Source organism: Tamandua tetradactyla, chromosome 4 (genome assembly GCF_023851605.1).
Source record: "Tamandua tetradactyla isolate mTamTet1 chromosome 4, mTamTet1.pri, whole genome shotgun sequence".
Lineage (NCBI taxonomy): Eukaryota > Metazoa > Chordata > Mammalia > Pilosa > Myrmecophagidae > Tamandua > Tamandua tetradactyla.
Window position 1 is genome coordinate 148,953,494 of NC_135330.1, and position 19,976 is coordinate 148,973,469.

Consider the following 19,976-nt stretch of genomic DNA (forward strand, 5'->3'; position numbering starts at 1 on the left):
TTCATGAACTTGAGTTAGTAATATTTTATATATGACTCAGAAAGCACAAGCAACAAAAGAACAACCTTAGATAAATTGAATTTCATTTAACTTAAAATTTTGTGCTTCAGGAACACCATTAAGAATGTGAAACGACAACGTATATATTAACTTAAAATTAGAAACAACCCCAATATACATCAACTGTTGAGAGAAAAAACATGAAATATATCCACACAATAGAATATTGTTTGGTCATAAAAAGGAATGAATTGCTGATACATACTACAACATGGATGGACTTTGAAAATGTTATTCTAAGTTAAAGAAGCTAGTCACAAATGACCACATATTGTATGCTTTTATTTATATGAAAAGTCCAGAATAGACAGATCCATAGAGACAGAAAGTAAATTAGAGGCTACCTGGGGATGTCGAAGGGGGCAATGGAAATTGCTAATAAGTATAGTTTTTCTTCTCGGAGTGATGAAAATATTCTAAAATTAGAAAGTGGTGATGGTTGCATAACTGTGAATACACTACAAACAACTGAAATAGTAATGTATACTTTTAAAATGAATAAAAAAGAAAAGCTGTACTAATAGCAATATTTCAGACCATCTGTGCTTGAAACTAACACTGGATATTTCAGTTATGAGGTAATAAATTTCCATCTTGTTTATCCGGTTTAGATAAAGTTTCCTATCCCTTATAATAAAGGATAATTTATTTAGTAACAATAGTTACTAGAACAATAGAAGTAGTTTAATTAGTAACAATATTGAGGTAATACCTAAAGAAGGTATAGCAAATAGCTACTAAATTAAAGTAAACCTATGCTACGTTTTCCCCATTAATGTCAGCCCTAAAAATCCTTGGTACTCCAGACTTTTTCTTGGAGTAGTGAAATAAGATATGGCAAATTAGGATTTTTTTTTTTTTAGTATTTATGGACACTTTTTCCATAATATAGAACAAAGAAGTGAACTCCCTAGAGATTTCATTAAGGAGAAAATGTGTCACTTTTTTTTTAAATACACAGCCTGAGAATCACTTTACCATCATGACTCTGTTGATGAAGTTGAAATAATTATAACCTTGACATTTTGATATAACATATATGTGTGCGCACATAAGCACAAAGACCCTTTAATCCATTTATATACCATTTTACAGTTTACCAAACAACATTTATATTAATTGAATTTTTGAAATATATTTGAGATAAAGATAAAAGCTATTATAAATATTTTCTAGTAGATAAAATAGGTGGGTTTCTTTAGGCAATTTATGTTATTGAACATTTTCATTCTGACAATGAAAATGCTGTATACAAGAGTTATAAATCAATTCTGCAAGTTATTTTAATCCTCATTCTGTGTATTTGGAAAACAAGACTCTGGAAGTTAATGTGGTATCACACATTGTACATCCTGGGGCTAGAAAGGACATCAAGATGTGCTGTCTTCCAAAACCCCTTGCCTTTGATCAGACCAAGCCTCCCTACATATTTATTGCCATAGAATTGATATCTACTTTCACATAAGGATGCTTCAAAGTAAAACCAAGAATTTAAATTTGTACAGGTTGTATAATACTTTAAAAAGGGCATATTTATCAATTATGTTTTATGAAAGAGTTAAGTAGGAAGAATTTTGTTGAATTTAGACTTCAAAATACGTACACAGGACTGGCTCTTAGAAAAGAAATGGGAGCACAATGGAGCTCTAGCAGGCTGTCCTGATCCTGTGTAAAAGTGGGTGCTTTTCTTTTTGATTTTTATTCTTGTACCTTCTGAGAGCATGTTTTCAATTAGTTTTCCTCAATTCCTACCTAATCAGGTAGTCATTGATAAAGACTGATGCCTGATGCCTCTTCCGAGCTTTTGAATATTCAGATTTCAAAACTCTGGATATTTTGGATATTAAAATTCCAAGTCCTAAAGGAATGAATCCTTATAGTGAGGTGTCAATTAATTTAAAGTGCCTGGAGAGATATTTGGGTCTTCAGATGTATTGCCCTCCAAATCATACCTATTAATCTTGACTTTCTTAAAGTGTGGCAATATAAAAGCACAATAAGTGATTAATTTAAATTCCAAGAACTTCGAGAAAAAGGTAATGATGAAAAATATCTGTACAGAGTAGTTTCAGTCTACTTATTTGCCAAAATACAAGACCTCATCCTTAAGGAAAATAAAATGGACTCTTTCTCCCTGACTGTACTATCGTGAAATTGTACATATTGAAGTTAGCACAATAAAAACATTATTTCATGAATGTCTTCTGTCACTATAGAAAGAATGAGGCATTGTTTCCTTTGAATTCTGCCAGAAAAAATAAACTAGTTAGTTCTGTATTTTATTATTTAGTGTTATAAGACAGTAGTTTTTAAAATTTTAAAGTGCTGAGTAACTAGTATCTTACAAACATGAAATCCACCTGCGAAATATGCATGCATAATAATATGTAATGTATTTATTACATTTTCAGGCATAGAAACATACATTTTTAACCCTTATGTCATGTGCAATCTCTTTAATGAGTCATAAATAGTTAATTATATGTGAGTGAAAGTCTATTGATTCTAAATGGCCCTTTCATATTACTTAGAGCAATAGTATAGGCCATTGCACTTTCCAACTTATTTTATGTTGTCAGTGAATGGTATTATAGAATCAGTGGTGGCCTTGTATAATTATTTATTAGAATAATAATGCCTTTAGGGTATTTTACATGTTTATTCAAATGGTTATGGGATCTGTTTTGAAGAAATAACCAATATCATAGACAGTTAATTAGATGCTCAGAAAAATTGTGCATGGGGGATTTTCTTGGCTGTTTCATAGCCTCCATTAAAACTGCCATAGCTCCTGATATTTGAGTGTAAGGATAGATGTCTCTGTTTCTCTGGGAGGGTAGTGAAAGGAGTTGTTTCCAATTTATTATTTTCATCATCAAAACAGGTTACTAGTTGTTATTTCAGAAAAAGAAATATGGTTTGATTTTTCCCAACCTTATCTTTGAGTCGATGTGAAGTCCTAATATAACCTGAAAAATATGGATAAAAATTTGAGTAGTAAAATAAATGTTGTAATATTTTTTCAACTGCCAGAGTATATCACGTATATTGAAACGCCACCTTTCCTCCCCCACTAATGAAGTTATATGTTTCAATTTAGCCACTCTTTATAGAATTTACTTGGGGTTTCTTGATTTGACTTAATTTTTCTTTCAGCTGTTATGCTCTTCTGTTTCATCCTTTTGCTTTTTCTTTCTTTGTTTTTGGGCACCTTCCTTTACATCGTCTTGTGTATCTTACTTTCTGAATCTCAGATTATGTCATGATTTTTTAAACGTATTATTACAATTGCAGACAAAGTGGCTGAGGTGTGGTGGTAGTGAGATGGTTTTGAATCTCGCAAATCTCTCCACAAAATGGTTGGAGCACCTACGATATAAATTTTAAAACCTACACATAGCATTTGCAACAAAATTGAGCAAAAAGTATACCCTCAAATGCTAGAAGGTAAACCAGGAAAATGTGAGACTGCAGACGGCCTGAGGGGTGAGTTAAAAACCCTCCAAAATATTCAGTGAAAGGAAAGCTCTGCACTGAGAAGAAACCTGCATTAGAACATACATTAGATTAGAGCAGAAACACTTAAAGTAAAGAAGGTGAGGACCCACACAATAGTGTCAGGATAGGACCATAAGAATAAAAATCTTAGAAAGATTTGGAGATTTGACTATGCTGAGAGATTAGTTTTTAAAATGTAATTCCTGAGAGTAATAGAAAAGGTAACATTTGTACCTAATACTAAAAAAATCAAAAATAAAACAGCCATTCGTCCATATCAATCCTAAAACTGGCTCAAAAAAGAGAGAGATTTTAGAAGCAATTATCATTTTGAAGGCAGAAAAATGCATCTTCTTTAAGCATGAACAAACTTGAAGTATTTTGGTCAAATCGTACATGAAGAGAGAATTGCAAACCAACAGGAAATAGAAACATATGTATAAGATCACATGGAACTGACTGCTATCACCTAATACTGCAAAATGAGCAAGTTGAAATTAATAAAGCAATAGACACTATATAAGAACAGTTTAATCTAAATGGTATAAGCTTAATGTAGCTATAGCTAAGCAGAAGGAGAAATAAAAAATAAAGTCCATAGGGATCTGTGATGGTTTAGAACCCAGAAAATTATATTCTCAAACCTAATCCATTCCTATGGGTGTGAATCCATTGTAAACAGGACTTTTTGATGAGGTTACTTCAGTTAAGGTGGATTCCACCTCAATCAGGATGGGTCTGGATACTGTTACTGGAGTTCTTTAAAGGAGAATAAAATTTAGAGAGAGAGAAAGAATGCAAAAGGAAGCAAGAAGCTATATGAAAGGAACTTGGAAGAAAAGGGAGAGACCAGGCGATGCTACTACGTACATGACATGAGAGGCTGTTATATACTTTGTCATATGACAAGGAATGCCATATATCATTTGACAAGGAATGCCAGCAGTTAGTCCCAAAACACCTCAGAATTTGGGGAAAAAGCATTGCCTTGAAAATGCCCTGATTTGCACTTTCTCATACCCTGAAAACTGGGGGCATGTAAGTTTCCATTTTTAAAGCCAAACCATTGCATGAGCAGCCTAGGAAACTAAACTGGCTCGAAAAAGAGTGATTTTAGAAGCAATTAACATTTTGAAAATAAAAACTAAAATAGAAGGAAATCAAGAGCAAGTAGACAAAACAAAAGACAATAAAGGAGGTAGCAATTAGAATGGAGAACCATTCTAAAAAAACAAACAGAAATGTAGAACTCTTTAAAAAGGAAACTTAAAAATATATAAGCATAGTGAGCCCATTTATATAAAATGAGTCCCTATGAAGAAAAACAATAGTGAATGTTAAACACTCCTTCCCCACATTCCTGAAATAAAAGGCAAATTCTACTTACAAGGAGCCAGTTTTAGTTTCCTAGGCTGCTCATGCAATGGTTTGGCTTTAAAAATGGAAACTTAAATGCCCCCAGTTTTCAGGCTACAAGAAATTGCAAATCAGTGCATTAACAAGGCAATGCTTTCTCCCCAAATTAAAAACCTATCATGTATTTGGGAAAATTAACTCAGAGTGGCAAGCAGTTAGAAATAATTTTGTAAAAATACTGAGGTTTAAAGAACAAAGCAATCCATTGGGATCCAAGCCAAAAAAGAGATCACTTACAAGGGAAAGGAAATCAAATTAGCATCAAATAACACTCTGTGACAGAAAACAATAGAATAACACATCTAAGATATAAATGAAAAGAAAAACAAGCCATGGGTTTTAAATCCTCCCAAACTTACTCCAATTATAAATTCCATGAGGAAACAGGGATATACATAAACTTAGAGTATAATGGAACTCTGAGTTTTACTGAGAATCTACTAAAGATGGAATTTTAAGTATCTGAGGAATAGAAAAGTCAAAGTAAGGACTGGTTAAGAGAGTCAAATAGGAAGTAATTTAGATACTTTTACAGTGTAATGTAATGAAACAAATAAAAATAGATACAGAAAAGGGAGAATGTATAGGAAGTAGAATTTACAGGATGCCTTAATTACCTATGAGTAAAAGATTATTAATTTAAATAAGATGCCCTTGGAGAAGAAAAAGATTAAGAAGACGTTTCTAGCTAATTTCAGTAGTGTCCTGAAGTAAATAATAAACAGTATACAATAGTGAGAACTTAGAGAATTTTATAAAAAGTTTTGTTATAGCTGTAACAATTTAAAATACACAAATCTTCCCATACTTTCTAATAATCTAAAAGTAAAATTCATCCAAAAGAAGAAAAATGTGTATAATCACATATGAGATATATGCATGTGTGTGTCTGTGTTTGTGTATGGTTGTCATGTAATTGTCCTAAAATGACCTGAGAAATTATTGCAAGTCAAAAGTAGATTCAGAACAACAGTTTGGCAGCTCTATGCATTTTGCTTGCTAGCTTAATAGCAAGGTGAAAACATAACTAATATGCAATAACCAGCTCAAGGGCACACAACAACCTTAAAAGTGGAGGATACCAGAGTCTCTAAGGTTCATCCAGAGGTGACTGCATTTAATGAAAGGTTAAGGGAGTTTTTCCAATGTTGCTGCAGCAAGAGTCCAGAATCATCAGTGACACAGAGTGGTTGTACTGCAACAGAGGCAGCAGCAGGTCTCGCAGTGCAGCACCTGGCATTGGAGTCTGGAGAACAACCCAGTATCTGTTCACCTCAAGATGACAGATACTGGAGTGGCATCTGCATTGGGTTTTTATGCCATCATATTTTTATGTTTGTTTATATATAATCATGGTAAAAATTTTACAGTGTTTTTTGGATTCATGATCATTAATAACACTGCAGTACACAACAATCCACTCTTTCATTTTGGATCCCAATATTTTTGCACCTGGTCTTCTTATAAGCATTTTTATAACATTTATTTTAATAAGTACTGTAATTCCTAAGACAATCAATGTGATAACTGTTACAATTTCTTCCACATGCTCAAACATGCATTCTCAAAAATTACCATAAGTCTGCTTTTCCAAAGTATCCAAATGTTACCTTGACACCTTTTCTTCCAAGTAAATACAATTTTTATAACACTAATAGATATGCAAGGGTTCATGGCACACTGCATAGTTTTTTCTATTGCCACATATTTTGTATACAGTGTGACTACCATGTTTTAAAAATGTATCTCATGATATAAATTATATATAATAAGAACTGTACCTGTTTCATCTCTTCTAACAAGTGTTGTTCACCTGATCCTATTTGCTAATGTCTTATTTACATTAATTAGAGTTGATTCCTTCTTGGAAATATGACATACCTCATTGATGAAGTAGAAAATTTTAAATGTCTGATATCTATCAAAGACATTCAATCCTTTATTTAAAAACCTTAAACAATTTAAAAAATGTCTTCACTGATTTTTTTCTGAATGTTAAAAATACTGCTCTTATACAAATGCATCAAGGGAAAAGAAAAGGATAAAATGCTTTCTTTTTATCTCTTTTTATGAAGCTGGCATTACCTTTATTCTAATTGTTAAGTACTCTATAAAATCTAATTGATGAATCAAACTTTCTCATAAATAATGTAGATGTAGCTCAGAAACTAAAAAAGAAAAAAGAGAACATGAAATGATCACCTGATAGTTAGAGAAAGGCATTTGAAAATTTTGACACTTATTTATGATAGAAAATAATAAACCAAATATTTCTTAACCTAACAAAAAGTATTTGCAAAAGACCTTCGATAGACATTAACTTATTAAATACTGAAAATTATCTCCCAGAGATTGGGGACAGTATAAAGATGCCTACTATCACAACTATTTAACCATGTATGGGATGTTTTTGTCAGTGTAGTTAGGAGAAAAAAAACATAAGGACTGAGAATCTCATTATCCATAAACGACCCCATTAAATATCTAAAAACGCAAAAAATATATAGGCAATTAGAATTCATAAATAACTCTGTGATGAAATCTGGATACAAGATCCATATACAAAATCTATTATGTTTTTACATGTCAAACAGAAAATAAAGTATAAAACATATTTTTACAATGTTATAAAAACATTAAATATTTAAGAATACATGTAATAATCTGGTTCAAGATTTACACTCTGAAATCTACAAACTCCTATTCAAATAATGTTTCAAAGAACTAAAGAACTGGAAGAATTCACTATGTTAACAATTTTGAACAATCAATCCTTTAATGAAGTATTGAGCTAATGAGAAATTGTAATCTATAAATTCAATACAAACATATTCTTAGGATTGTCTTCCTTGGAAATGATCAATATGATTCTAAAATTTAATTGAAAATGCCCATGTTAACTAATGCAATTCCAAGGAATAAGAACTTATTGGTTCTTATTTTTTTAAGAACTTAAGTTATTTGGAGGACTTAAGCTATCAGATGTCAATACCTATTATAAAGCTACTGTGTCTATCAATGTAGTATTACTTTAGGATCTTAAAGCCAATATAAAATTCCATTGCAATTATCCAGGACCAGATGCTCACATTTACAGTACAGAATGGTTGATCTTGTAAATAAATAATGCTGGTTGAATTGGAAGCTATTAGATATTAACATCTATTATAAAGCTACTGTAACTAATTCAATGTAGTATCACCACAAGGATCCTAGAGCTAACTAATATAAAATTCCATTGCATCCAGGAGCAGATGCTCACATTTACAATGGGGAAAGGCTGATCTTGTAAATAAGCAATGCCCATATGGAAAATATCTTGAGCCTTAACTGGTAGGATAAACATAATCAGTCCAGTTAGATTGTAACTCTAAATGTGACAAGTAACCAATAAAGCATTTAGCATAACACACGGGAAGATATTTTTAAGTACTAGAGAAAAATCAAGAATCTTTACAAGGGATACTGAAAGCTTTCATAAAAACAAAAGAAACATGGTTAATTGGACTCATGAAATACAATAACTTCCATACACCAAAATATGGGAAAAATATATTCACAGTAAAAATATCCCACAAAATATTATTTTTAAAAAATCCCACAAACAAATTAGTGAAAAGATGGAGAATTAATAAAAATAGGTACAAGAATTAAAAAGATATTTCACAGGAGACAATAAATTATCAATCATAGAAAATGCTTCTCAACTTCATGAGCAATCAGAGAAATGCAAACTAAAATCACAATGATATACTAGGACAAACTTACAACAAGGCTTATACATAAACAGATATACAGTATATTTGTGGTATGAAAATTTCATGGGGTATGATTAAGAAAAAATGTCTAAGAAGACTCATTGGAGATGAGAATGAAAAAAATATTGAGAAAATGCTATATCAGGATGGGATAAATGCTCTATAATGATAACATGGTAATAACAATGAGGATTCATCATTTCATAATTTTGACAAAAATAAATTAATCATGTGGAGTATGCATAATACAATTTTTATAAAGCAAAAAAAAACAAAAAACCTGTACTAACATATGTTATTGGAAGTCAATGTTAGTTGCCTTTGGGGGCAGGATTATCACTAGAAGGGGACATAAGGGCTTCTTTGATCCTGGTAATGTTTGGTTTCTTGATTTCGGTGATAGCTAAACTACTGTGTTCAGTTTGTGAAAATACCCTGAACTATTCCTTTGTGATATATGCACCTTTAATGTATGTTACACCTTCATAAAACATTCAATAAGCAAAAATAGAAAAGGCAATCACAGATATAAAAGTGATATTACAATCATGTCTGATTATAAGTATATTTATCATGGGAGAGTTTTAACTCATCTCTCATTAACTCATTTCCTTCAGACAAAGACAAGTGAAGTGGATTTAAATTAGTAAGTATATAGAAGAACTGAAAAAAACCAAAATCAACAAAATAGCGTTCTCTCACCCTCTCTCCATCTCCATCTGTCATCTCTGGGTACATTGTTTGCCTGTCTATCATTCTATCTCTGTTAATAGAAAGGTATGCTCAAGAAAATTTAAAAATTGACAGTTGTCCATCTTAGAATATAATAAAAGCTCTCAATTTCTAAAAAAATAAAATAAAAATCATATAAAGCCAAATTCTGAGCATAGAGAAATAAAATTAGAAGTTAAACACAGCTGAAAAAAATTTAGACGTCCCATTCATATGGTATAGTGGTTTGGAATTATGTACCCCAGGAAAACATGTTCTTAAACCTAATCCATTCCTGTGGGTTTTAACCCATTGTAAGAAGGACTTTTTTTTTTTCATGGGCAGGCAGAAGTGGGACTTTTTGATGAGATTATTTCAGTTAAGGTGTGTTCCACTTCAATCAAAATGGGTCATAATCATATTACTGGAGAACTTTATAAGCAGAATAAAATCGAGACAGAGAGAAAAAAGCCAAGGGAAGCAAGAAGCTGAAGGTCAATGGAAACTGGAAGAGAAAGGAGAAGCCAAGAGAAGCCTCCATGTGCATTGCTTGTCTTTGGGAAGAAATCCTTGCCTTGATGGTGCTTTGATATTTGGATTTTATTCCTAGCATCAAAACTGTAAGTCATAAATTCTCAATGCATAGTTCCTTGAGGAGCCAAAAGAAAATAAGACACAAGGTAACTAGAAAACATGCTATTATACAATTTTTCAGTCAAGGGGAACTACAAACATAAAGCTGCAAATCATAATGAAAACCCAGACATAACTGAATTTGTGAGATTCAGCCAAAGAAATCTGCAAAGGAAAATTAATAGAATTGAATACCAGTAGCAATGAAAGAAAAATAAGTGAATTAAAATCTCAATGCAAAAAGCTATAAAATCCCACAGAATAAACCAAAAGATATCAGGAGTTAAAAAGCACATAAAATGATAAAACAAACACAAACAACTAATGGAAATGCTGATATTTTATAAAAGTAAGCAAAATACATACTGCCCCCTAAGGTGATTAAGAAAAAACCTGGAAATAGAGAGGAAAATTTCTTGTTTTATTCCCTTAACATCACCCCTCCCTCACCTCTGAGAACTACTAGTATGTCCTCCATATCAACATTTTATAATTTGAGAATGTCATGTAAATGGAAATATAATCTTTTGAGATTAGACTTCTTAACCTTGTATAATACTGCCGCTGATAGCTTCAGCCGGGCCGCGCAACCGGTACACTGGGTGGGTTTGGGGCGAGCTCGCAGGAATTAACCTGGGTAAGCTGGAGCCGGCGCTTTCCCCAGCCGGCGGTCGCGAGAAGTCTTCACTGAGGCCAGATTCGGGTTAACACTTTTATTGATACACACCGGGATGGGCCACCCGGGAACCCGAGGAGTGAGACGTCTGAGGTCCGAAGACCCCGGGGCTCGGACGACCCAGAGCGGGGTAAGCGTGGGGCTTAAGTACTCTCAGGGAGGGGTGGAGTCTTGGGCGCACACGTCAGGAAGGGACAGCCAATCACACAAGGCAGGAGGCAGTTGCTAGGCTGAGGGCTTAGGTTAGGTATAGAGGAGTGAAGAGAATAACAGGAAGGCGTGCGGTTTAGTGGTGAGCTACGGAAATGGGCGGTCTACAACAAGAGGGGGAAGGGGGGAACAGAGAGGGGGGTTACAGGTACGGAGGGTAGAGAGTGAATGTAGAGAGGGAGAGAAGGATTAAAAAGTTTTAAGCATGGCTAGGCTCCAGTCCCTGAGAAATATGCCACATAATACCAAGTTTGGGTATGTATCAGTGGCTTATTCCTTTATATTTCTGGGTATTATTCTATTTGATGGATATACCACAGTTTGTTTCAGTATCCATTGCAAGACATTTGTCTTATTTACACTTTTTTGGATATTACAAATAAAGCTGGTATAAACATTTGTGTACACGTTTTTTTTTTATGCTGTATGGTGGGGTCATATTTCATAATTTTTTTCATGTAAGTATCCCTTTACTGCAACACCAATTGTTGAATTTTTGTTTGTTTGCTTTATTTGCTCATTTTTTGGAAGTATATGGAACAGGAATCAAACCTGGGTCTCTGTCATGACAGGCGAGAATTCTACCACTAAACTACTTTTGCAAAGTACAAGTTTTTGAGTAGAAATAAGTTTTCATTTCTTTGTGATAAGTTATGTTTTTGATTTGTTTTTGCTTTTCTTTTTTATATTACAGTTGGAAATTAATTCTAAATCTTCTAGTTCAGTAATTTTTTGCTGTGTTCAGTGTGCAGATAATCCTATTACTGAACAGCTTTGATGTGGCTTAATTTTCCTTTCCTGTTTCATTTATCTCATTTTCATTGTGTTGATATCCCATTACCGTTCAGATGTGTTGTATTAGTTAGGGTTCTCTAGAGAAACAGAATCAACAGGGCACACTTGCAAATATAAAATTTATAAAAGTGTCTCACGTGACTGCAGGAACGCAGAGTACAAAATCCACAGGGCAGGCTGCGAAGCCGACGAGTCCGATGGATGGCCTGGATGAACTCCACAGGAGAGGCTCACCAGCCAAAGCAGGAATGGAACCTGTCCCCTCTGAGTCCTCCTTAAAAGGATTCCCATGATTAGATTTAGCATCACTAATTGCAGAAGACACTCCCCTTTGGCTGATTACAAATGGAATCAGCTGGGGATGCAGCTGACGTGATCATGACCTAATCCTATGAAATGTCCTTATTGCAACAGACAGGCCAGCACTTGCTCAATCAGATAAACAGGTACCACAACTTGGCCAAGTTGACACATGTCCCTAACCATGACATGTGTTTTCCAATTTTTTTACTACATACTTTAAAATATTAAAGTGATTTTCAAGCATGTATCTAATAATTCCAACATCCTGGCCAGCTGTCTTGTTCCATAGATGGCCTTATTTATAAAAAATGGATGATTTATTCTTGGGCTGTGTATGTGTGTATTTGTGCATGTGTGCATTAAATTTTTAAATGGACACTGGATATTTAATTGTATCGCAATAGAAACTGAGGTAAATAATCTTTTTGTCTACTAAAGGAAATATCTCTTCTTTTTGGTTGTTAATGGTCAAATGGATTCAGGTACCTTTATTGGAGAGGCTCCAACTAGCTAAAGATGATATAATTTGAGATTCATAATGTATAATAGGTAAAACTAATTTAAATCCATCAAATATGTTAACATTTGCAATGATATTAATAACACCAAATTGGTGAATTTCAGAAGATAATAGGGGAGCAAATAGCTATTACTAGGATGGGATTTATGTAAAACATTTATCATGCCTTTCCAAACGAAATGTAGCACTAGGAAACTGAATAGTAGTTAAAGCATTTATTTATGTTCCAAATGACTCACCATTTTGCTATCCACTCTGCAACAATGGTTCTAGGCCTTGATGAAGAATGGTTCAAATAACAGAAAAAGAGAAAGTTCCATGCCCCCTGATGAAAGAACACAGCACTATCTATACCTTTGACAACAGGATTGAACACGAGTTTGATGAAAACTCTGGACCCAGCTGCCAATTTTCAAGAAACATGGGTGAGAGGGAAACATAGTGAACTGTACCATGAGTACAGAACTTGCAAATTCCAGACTATGGGAAACTCTAAAGGCCAAATCTCACAACTATTTCAACAGAAAATTTACAAAGAAATAAATAGATGAAAGGGAAAAACTTGTAGATAAAAAGATTAAAAAGGCATATTAAATTAAAAATGAAATGGGTGGGACTGAATGTAGGCTGAGATGCATACATGGTTGATAAAATTGCAAAGAAATGCAATCAAATGATTACATTAAGATTAAGGAGAGTGGTTTTTGAAAATGAATCTAGCCCATAACGCACTTCTGAAGTTTCTGGCTAAATTGTATTTCTGAACTTTGGTATTTTTTGTCCTATAATAATTCATCAGATTTATATAACTATTCTATTGCTTCCTGCATATGATTTCTATTTTACATTTCAAAATTTAGAAAGGGAAGGATTAGATCATATTAGATATCCAGGCATGATAATTCAGAAGGGCATTATCAAACTGTACTGAGATAGAAATATATGAGCACACTTTCCTTCACGTGAGAAGAATCACAGGCCATTAATATACTCTCGTTGGCTGATAATTTTCAAAGAGGCATTTATTTGATGTCTGAGTAGATCCTCTTACCTAATTATTTTAAAATAAAAAAATGGAAGGTACTTTTTAAATTTTATTCATGATGGTTGTCATTTTAAAGGTTTAGATTTCACCTAATTGAACTGTGGTTTATTTTACTTTAATATGGAAGAATAAATCAATTCATCAAAATACATGCCTCATGCCTCATGAATGTCAGATAAACTGACATTCACAGGATTATCTTCTATTCACAAGAGGAGCAATATAAAAACACCATTTGGATAGAGACCTTTTAAAAGACAACAGTAATTCAATGGAAGATGCCAAGTATTTTCGTGGTCTCTGACATAAATTCATTCAACGATAATGGTAAGTGACTTTTTCATGAACCTTCTGTTATTTTCTTGCCTGCAATTATACATTATATCCAACTGGACTGTGCTATGCTGGACAGAGACAAACAACACAAACAACAAAAAAGCTATGATACATTAAAATATGTTATCAGTATATATTCATTGTAGATATATTTTTAAAATAACCAGAGTACTTCTAGTCCATGAAAAATGCTTTAAGTACTATGTATTTTCACTTTCATTAAGAACAGGTAACAAAAAAAACAAGAGTAGATAAAAAAGAATAGACATGTTTGAAAGAAATCAAGCTCTCCATTAATGTGACCTGAGAATGCCCATTCCCTTTATTTTTGCCAAACACGCTCGAAGATGTGTAAAATGTAAGTTGGGTTCCAGCACATTTATGGCACCAAGCATGAAGGTCAGACACTTGCAGAAAAAAAGACATCAATAGTTAGACATTATATTGAAAAAACGTATAGATGTGAGAGAAAGAAAATAATTTTCAGGTGCAATTGATTTGAAGATCTGTGATCGTCTCTATAACAAAATGATGCAAAATCAGTATTTATTTATTTTGCATTTATCCTTCTTAGTGTGAGCATGCATGTGCATGTGTTTTAATTTATGGAGATATGTTTTTTCTATCTTTCTGGTTTCCATTATCTACATGAAAAAGCTGTGTGGGATATTCTGTTTCCTGTGGCTCTTTTACATTATTTGTTTATCAGAATTTTTTATGTTAAGCATAAAGAATTTATTCTAGTTTACCTTTTCCCTGAAAGAGATGTCAGACTCTCAGTTTTCCTCTAGATGGCAGAGTAGGATACCCTTGGAGATAAACATTTTAAAGCACTTATGCTGTTATTTGTAAGCTTTCCTGAAAACATATTTCCCCCCTTCCTTCAGTTAAAACAAAAGAGAGTACATTCATGAAATTGGGGAAAGCAATAAAGGGAAGAGTAAGTACAATTAAAAAGGAATACATTAATAGAGCTATAGCATAGCTGACTTGGCCGGTAGTCCTGTTTCTGACATGTTTACATTTATTGAAAGACCTAGAAATGGCCCAAGTGCCTTTAATATCGCATATCTTACCTCCTAGAGTATATTGTCTGACATTCAGTTTTACAGTCTTCATTGTGGAAATCGGCATCCCAAGACTCAAATAAATGTCTCACGGTAATTCAGTGCAACATTCTCCAAGAGAATTTTCCATTACCCTTGCAGGATAAATGATGTCTAGGAGCAGTTGTCAGCGAATCCAAGATGTAGCTTCTTTGAGCACAGTTGGTGAACTCTTCCAGATATCCAACAGCACTTTTCTCTAGTTATCCTCTCGCACTGAAACGAAGCAGCTTCTCTTTCTCCTCTGCAAATATGCAGGGCTGATGTGATTCTGCATTTAGCAGCTTAGAAGCTGAGAGAGACTTTTGTTCTTTCCTCATTTCTAGTCTGATTGCCTTCTGGATATTTGTATAGCATTTGCAGCTTTCCGAACAACCTTACTTTTTTTCACTGTGCTAAGGGTACAGTATGTGAATTTGATTTATGCATGCAGCATTTTTAACTTTCCTGCTTTCCTATATATATAGCAAAAAATATAAAGGCATAAATGTGATTGACAAAATCGATTAGGGATTATTGAATAAGACAGTAATATAAAATATAATAACAAGAAATAAGAGCAGAGTCTCTGTAGTATGCTAAATGTTTGAGAATGACATAACAACTACAACAAAACTTAATAAAAAGGAAAACTTTTTTTCTTTTCTCTTCATTAATCAAATATATAATTACAGGTGCTTAATACCTGGGAAATAGAAATAACACCAGGATAATAATTAGGGTGGGGAGGGAAATAAGCAAGAATGTACCCAATCCTTAAATGAGATTAATTGGCATAAAGGAGATATTCCAGGGATTATTGCCCTAAGTGGAATATTTTTTGGCTTGGACTTTACACTCCCAGATGCCCCCATATCAGGGAAGAAATTCTCCAATTATTTTGAAGATACTCCACTGAAAGTATAGCTTGATATGTATTCCAACTATTCTTCTTTCCTTTTAGAAACATGAAAGTAGAATTGTGAATATACTTCATTCCTATCTTCAGTCCAGTAATCTTATTGCTTGTGAAAGACTAAATAGGCTTTACAGGTGGAAAAGGATGACATATTTTGCAAAATATGCCATATAATAGGTTCACATACTAAGTCAAATTATAAAAGTAAAATAGTATATTGAAGATATTATTTCAATATATAAAAAGAATGCCTTTCTTTGAAATATTCAGATATTTAGGATTAACTGTTTGATTCTGCCTTTATTAAGAAAATATCCGCTACTCTTACCTTCACTTTTCAAATGTAAGCATGGGAGTAATATATTTATTTTACTTGTATTCCCAATTATAATTTAATTTCCACTTAATCCAAATCACCTAATATTTTGCAATCTGCACTTTGGGCTATGCTTCTCAAAAATAATAAATGTGTATTAAATATACACCAATAACTTTCACATATCATCACTTTAGTGTCCATAAGAATGCTGAAATGAAGATATAGCTTTTTTATTTGGCCAAATGTTAAAACTGAGACTCAGAGAAATTAAATAACTTGATCAAGACGATGGAATTTACCTCTATAACTTCATCCCACAGTTATGACCGCTTAATCCAGTGTTCTAACACTCAATGTGTTTCCTTCAACCATCAATATTTTTACTCAGGTTGCATTTTCTGAACTTTTAGATCCAATGAAATCGTAGACCTTCCAATTCAAGCAGCCCTGAGTAATGTTATTAAGTTAGCTCACTTTTCTAGGGCTCCTTCTTCTCTAGTTATCTTAATGACTGAAGAAAGAATGCAATCCAGTTCTTTGAGATAGAAACTGGGTGTACTTTTGGAGATGGTGAATTTTATCTTTCTAGAGGAAGTGCCAGGAAAATTGAAATCCTCATGATCCATGAGTAACATGACCTTTACCTTAGTTTTTCTAACTAGTTAAAATTTTCCTGAACTGTATTCTAACCCTACTTATGATGGCATTTCTGACTGCCTATGTAATATTTGTGTATATCACTTTAGCTATTTTATTAGAAATTCAGGTAAATTTGTACATTACACAAATATACAAACATACATTTTCCAAGCAAACTTAAAAGAGAATCAAGATTCCTCTTGACATGGATGTGTTATAAAGTCTACTTTACCAATGATTCTTATTAAACTTTTAATCACTGCATTATTCCAAAATTTATTTGAAATTGATTCAATTTAAAGCAATGGGAAAGTCTGCTCTTTTTAAGTTAATATTCGTGTAATTTAAGATTCTTTTTTTTTTTGTATGCCCATGGTGGGGGTCACATTTCATTATTTTTTCCATGACTATCTGGTTACTGCAGCATCATTTGTTGAAATTTTTTATTGTTTTTGTTGTTGTTGTTTTGGTGAAGTGCATAGGCCGGGAATCGAATCTGGGTCTCCTGCAGAGCAGATGAGAATTCTTCCACTGAACTACCCTTGCAGGAGCTAACTAATTTGATTGATATGGACTCCTCCAGCTTTAAAATTCTATGTAATTCATTACAGGATTTTTTCTTACTCCATAATTAAGCTACACAAATACTCAATAAAATAACTTTTAAGTCTACATCCATATCTATCATCTATCTTTCATTGAAAGATTGAATTCTGATTAATTCTTAGGTGTGTACAAAATTATAGATTTGCCATTTAAATTAATAACTTTCTTAGTACAACAGGATAGCTTCAATATTCTCATTGTATTAATAAAGTTAATTATCTACACACAGATGGAATATTATACCTAATTTTACTCTTTGTTAACTGCTTTTCAAGCATCAAAATAAAATGAGGGTTTATTCTTAACTTTGAAAATATTTTGTGCCTTTAACCATATAAGCAGGTAAAACTTTCAAACACACATATGTTTATTACTTCACTCTCCTCTCTCATGGCATGCTGAAATTGATTTTCACTTTCTCTCTCTTATGAAAATCGAGATTATGGAACCAGCTGCTCAAACTATGCGAACACTTTTTCCTTTCATTTGCCCCTAAACAGTGATAATGCTATTTTTCCATGAAAGGAATCTAAATTGTCAGAAAACAATCCCTGTGGTCTGGTTGCTTCTCAACCATGTACCAAAATCTCTTCCATGCTCATAATGATGCTTAAAGGTGCAAACAACAATGGAAGGAGCTACAGGAATTGGAAGAAAAGAATAAAATACAATAGGGCTTATTGTCAACTTACAAATAGCATGACAAGCCCTAAAAACAAAGGGTTAAGATAATAAAATTTATTATTATATTTACATATAGGAGAAGAAAGAATAGATGAGAAAGAAACATAAGCGATGTGGAAAGAATTAAAATGTAATACAAATATTCATTACATAGGTGAACTTGCATAGCATTTTATATGATGGCAAAATAACTTCTTAAATTATTATCATTTGAGATTTGGTTAAATAAATGACTTTATATGATAAAATATTATGCAATCATTAAATATCATGTTTACCCATACAACTTGGTGGCATAGAAAGCATTTGTGATAAAATGTTAAATAAAATACTAATGTACAAATACAAAAGTATTTGTAAAATACTGTCACTGTAAACTCACACGCACACACACACAACCCAGAGATGAATAGAGTGCAAATACAAGAAAACCTTAGTAAGGTTTATATCTGAGTAGAAGGATTATGGATGATTTTAATTTTCTCTTTTATATGCTTTGAATATTTTAAGTGCACTGCTATAAAATATTTTCATTTAAGAAGTTGTATTTTAAAATTTAAAGTACATAAAATTTAGTATATTTTATAAATACATATACATATAAATATCTTAAATTCATGAAAGTATAGTTTTAGAACAGAAAAATCTGTCAGTAAATAAAAAAATTGAAATGCTATTCTTTCAAGAGTTTCACAGCTTAATTCATTCACTAGTTTTATTTTATAGGACTTGTCACTTGCATGCATATCCATATATATATGAATATGCATACACCCACTGTATTAACCTTAAACTGTTAAAATTCTACATGCAAATACTAAACAGTAAGGAATAGTCAAAGGGAGGAGAAAGGCATATATCATTTCAATATTTGAGTTCAGTAAACAAACAAACAAACAAAAAACAGAAGTAGATCAAGAAAGCATGTGCTTCTCCAAAGAATTCTTCAGAAAACTATACTCAAACTGAGAAAAATATCCAGGATGAGTACATGTTATATTTATAGTTCTGAGGTATAAATATGGAACATACTACGTATTGGAAATAGCTGCTAATCTTTAAACGATCTTAGCTGAAAATCTGCCACTTTGTCTCTTCTGGCAACCAGAAGCATAGATTGTTTCTGACAGAGAAGAGTAAATGCTCCTCTTTACTGGAAGTCTTTTATTGAAAATGCACCTTATATTTAATTCAATTCAACTGGTCAATTTTTATTGCGTATAGTCTCCATTTAGCATTGTGGTAAGACATACACAGATAGAAGATAAACTATTCCAAAATCTGTACTGTGGTGCCAAAATGTAAAATAGAGAGATTTAGTGCTCTGGGAGTCAGAGGAGGCCAGTACTATTGTGACCTGGAACAGCTGGACAAATTTTTGAGGCCTAAGAGTGTGTTTGTCTTATTTATCATCATCTATCCAGTCCCTAGGATAGTGCACAGAATCCAGTCGCTGCTCAGTACATAATTTCATGACTAAAGGTCAGTGTGTTAACGAGGGCTTGGATAAAGAATACCTTACTTCTGAAAATGTGAAATTATTCTGAAATATATGCTAGTCATTAGAAATAGGAATTAGATATAATTTAGATTTTTTTCAGCACTTTTCAGCTCTAAAAAATGTTATTAGTCTATAACTCATCATCCAAATAATGATATGGATTTGTTAATCTTAGAGTTCTTGTTTCATTTTGTTTCTGAATAAAATTGAATGAATGAGTTGAATGATGCAAAGGCCAAGGCACGGTTTACTTGACTTAATG

The 19,976-nt window shown here is 32.7% G+C and overlaps 1 long non-coding RNA gene across 1 annotated transcript in view; it reads left to right on the forward strand.

Moving 5' to 3' along the window:
* Window positions 1-13,940, forward strand: part of LOC143679436 (uncharacterized) — a 30,800-nt gene extending 16,860 nt beyond the window's left edge. The window contains exons 2-3 of the long non-coding RNA XR_013173762.1: window positions 12,854-13,005; window positions 13,801-13,940. This is a non-coding gene — a long non-coding RNA (uncharacterized LOC143679436). The remainder of the gene's footprint in view (window positions 1-12,853; window positions 13,006-13,800) is intronic.
* The last annotated feature ends 6,036 nt before the right edge of the window (window positions 13,941-19,976 follow it).